Consider the following 4,521-nt stretch of genomic DNA (forward strand, 5'->3'; position numbering starts at 1 on the left):
GGGGGGGGGGGGGGGGAGGGGGGGAGGGGTATAGGAGAGACCAAACGGAATCACGAGAAACTCAAAGTGGTTGTGGTGTGTTTGGAAGGATGTTTTAGCAATGTCTTTCAGGTGCATATGAACCTTATGGTATTCGAACTACAAATCTAATTTGTTAAACACCTTCGCCCCATGGAGTTCATCCAACTATTCATCAATGGTTGGAATTGGGAACTTTTCTTTGATGGTGTGAGCATTAAGCTCCATGTAATCCACGTAAAAACACCATGTGAGGTCCTGTTTTCTAACTAATAGGTCTTAGGAAGAGAAGGTTGATATGCTTGGCCAAATGATCTTAGTGTTAAGCATTTCACTATACTGTCTTTCAATTTTATCTTTTTTTTTGCAAGTGGGGATATCTATAAGGCCAGATGACGACATGGTTAGTTCCATTAGCCAACACAATCCTGTGATCACAACTACGAGAAGGTGGAAGCTACTTAGGGGGTGCTAAAATAGAGTTAAAGTGGTCTAGCAGTGAATCCTTGCCGATTCAATGAGGGGTTGGTGGAGAGATTGGAGAGATTCCAAAAAGCACAACATTGTTCCCATGCCACACGAAGTTCATTTGTATGGTTTCAAAATTCTACCAAATAGGCCACAATGTCCACAACCATTTGACGCCTAATAGAAGCTCTACTCTAGCCAAAGGGATGACAAATAAGTTAGCAGTGAAAGAGAACGAATCATATTGCAAAAGACTTGTTGTCATATTCTCGAGCTAGGAATGTCTTCTCTATTAGCTATTGCGTCGTGTATATCGATGTGAGTAGTGATAGGGAGGTGAAGGCATTGGGTAGTGGCTACATTGATGAAATTGTGTGTGTTTCCCAAGTCAATCAAATTAATTATCGAAGCACCAGCAACTATTAGTCTGATTTTCGTAGTCTAGGAATTGTTAGTGCCTATGATAGCGTTGAGAAAGATCACTGGCTCCAAATCCTCTAGGTAATCATGCACGGCGTCAACCTCATCCTAACTGATTCCAACATATATAAGTGGAACTTGCAAGGGTGTCTGTTATGACCCTAGATAGGACTGTAACGGATGGAAACCTTTCGAGCAGGTTTCTAACTCCTAACCGTATTCGAGTCACGATACTCCAATTTCACACTTCGAGCGTGTGAGAGCTCCAAGAAGAATAGCTAAAATAGAAGAATAACAATATATTTCTCTGAGTGGTTCCCAATCTTTATATGCAATATACTTATTTATACTAAATTACAATACATATAATAATTAGCCTACAAACTATACTAACTATACAAGGTAATGATTATACATAATTTTCTCCTACTAATCTACAATCAATCATCTCCCCTTTCTTTTCAAGCTCTCCCCTAAATAAGTCACCAATTGATTGTTCCCTTTTATGTGTATCACTCTCTACCCTTTCAAAAATCACCTTGTCCTCAAGTGTAGAGAGGGATAGAATACACACATATTTGTTGAAGCGGTCCATGCAACTTTGGACGACATATAGTTGGCAACAAAAATGATTGAAATGATTCTCGAGCTTGATCATAACCTATGAATGGTTAACCAATGAAAGCACCAATGATACGACCCTAGATAGGACCATAACGGATGGAAACGTTTCGAGCAGGTTTCTGGCTCCTAACCGTATTCGAGTCACAACGAACTCCAAATTCACATTTCGAGCGTGTAAGAACTCCAAGAAGAATAGCTAGAATAGAAGAATAACAATATATTTCTCTGAGTGGTTCCCAATCTTCATATATAATATGCCTATTTATACTAAATTACAATACATATAATAATTAGCCTACTTAAATTATACTAACTATACAAGGTAATGATTATACATAATTTTCTCCTACTAATCTACAATCAATCACCTTCCTTTTCTTTTCAGATCCACAGCTAGATACCACTTTAGAGAATTAGATAACCAACACAATATTAAGCTATTCACACATTTAGATCCATAAATACAAGCACATCCACAACAATTAAGCAAACAATGACCACACAATATAAAGATTAAAGTCAATGATTCTTTTTGAGATGAAGATGGCTTACCCTAGAACGAGGTAATGGACACGATCCGGCAGATAATTTTGGTGACTTCGTCTTTGGAGTGAACTTGTTGACCGTTGACAAGATCCGAATGGAGTGTCATCGCGCCTGGTACAAAGATCTAGGATGTCGATGGTTGAGTTTTACAGGAGCCAAAGGAGTTCTTCGAAGTGTTGCACTATAGATGAAGAAGAGAAAGTCGTCGGATAAGTGTTTGCCAACCCACCTCTATTCTCTGCGTCACCGAGTATGGAGATCTCACTCCGAAGGCTGAGGGAGGACGAGTGATAAACTAGAGAGTGTGAGAAGAACTAAAGTAGTGAGATGGGATGAAGAAAGTGCCAATACTGATAGTGGAGAAGACTGACGAAGAATGAAGAAAAGTGAGGAAACAAATTTGATACCAACAGGATTCGATGCACTAGGTTACTATTCACCCGTGTGTTTTCTAATCAGAGAACACCTTTTCAGTGTGTCTCTAATTTTCTCTTAAATGGAGAATAGTTCAGCTTTGGAACTGGAAAAAGAGCATAATAAACACCTTAATGTTTCCAAATCACAGCCTAATTTACTTTCGTTACAATTTGTTTTTAATTCAATTGTTGTCAATTCTGCATGTTTAGTGTGTTATCTGTTTACCTACCAAAACTCATTCCAAAAAAGAAGATTTTTTCCTTATTTTCCCATGTTCCTTATTGAGTCTAGTATCTCTATATTGAATTTCATTGAGTAATTCCTTGCCAATTAAGACCAGTTGTTTGTTGCTAAAGACCTTGTGGTCAAGTGGCATCCGTGTCCCGATTAACACTCCCACATGAATGATGGGAGTGGGTTCGAGCCTTAGTGGGGGCAACTGTTGACTCGTTGTGCTTCAGTAGGCCCTGCCAAAAAATTTCTAAACTTCCAAAAAAAATACCTTCAAACCTTAAAATTTCCAATGAGAACAATTTCTTGAAGTTATGTCCAAATTATGTTAATTTCTGCATGAGACTGTTTTTTTGGTTATTTGTGTTAAAATTGTTTTAGCCCTTTTTTTGCATTATAAAAAACATATACATATATATCTGCAAATTTGCATTATAAAATTGTTTTAGCCCTTTCAAAATATTTAATATTAAAATATTTTTTAGATTATGTCCTCCATCACCAAACGCGAGTTTACAAAGCTCGCTCTTGACGAGAACAATTATTTATCATGGAAACTAGATGTCGAGATATATCTTGCATCCAAAGAGTTCAGTGAAACTATTGTTGCCCTGTCACAAAGCACTGATGCTTAGAAGGCGCAACCACTTATTTACCTACGTCACCATTTAAACCACGATCTTAAAATTGAATATTTGACTGAAAAAACCCCTAGTCTTATGGACGTCCTTGAATGATTGTTTTGACCAACAATCTTCCATAGTCCTTCCTCAAGCATAGTTTGATTGGCTTAATCTCATATTTCAAGATTTTAAGTCAGTAAGTAATTATAATTCAACTCCACATAAAATTGTCTCTCAACTTAAACTTTGTAAACAAACAATTAAAGGGAAAGATTTGATTGAAAAGACTTTATCCACTTTCGGCAATAGTACATGGCAAAGAATTATGAAAAACATTCTGAGTTGATTTCTGCACTACTTGTTGCTGAAAAGCATAACCAGTTATTAATGAATAACCACAATGCACGACCATTTGAATCTGCACCGGTGTCTGAACCACACAATGTTGCCCAGTCGAGCAAAATTAGGAGGAGTCGATGAAGGGTCGTGGTAGAAATCAAAGCAACAACATTGAGCCTCGAGCCCAAAATAGGAAGCAAAATGATCAAGCTAATCGGGGACAAACGAGCTCATCGAAGCATAACTCTGGCCAGAAGCAAGTTTGCTATCGATGTGGATGTGAAGGACATTGGTCCTGCACGTGCCGCACACCAAGCCATTTGGTTGAAGCTTATCAATGAATGCAGAAGAGAAATGAGAAAGAGGAAAAGCAACAGTTGAAGAATGAATCTCATCATACTAGTTTGCCTGAAGCAAATGCAGTGTTAAATGATGATGGCGATGATCTTTTGCAATATGAGCTTGAAGACTATGGTGATCGTGAGTGATCATCCTATGAATGTTTCATATTCATTTATCTATTTATTTTTTTTACAAACATTTTATTAGTCATCCTTTCTTTTGACATTAATATGTTTCAAGTTATGATTACTATGCATCATTTATTCAATTTATTTTAATAACGTATGGAGTTTTAATTATATTATTATTGCAATTTAATGATTAATTGATTTATCAATCTATGTGATATGAGTGTTTATGAAGAATATTTGATTTTATTTTCAAATATTCTAATTAATGTGTTTATTTTAATGATTGGATTAGTTATTGATATTATTGTTGAAATAGGTTTGTTGTGCCCGTTGGCATTTAGCTCCTAACTAGTAAATGATGA

The sequence above is a fragment of the Ipomoea triloba genome, chromosome 3 (genome assembly GCF_003576645.1).
Source record: "Ipomoea triloba cultivar NCNSP0323 chromosome 3, ASM357664v1".
Classification (NCBI taxonomy): Eukaryota; Viridiplantae; Streptophyta; class Magnoliopsida; order Solanales; family Convolvulaceae; genus Ipomoea; species Ipomoea triloba.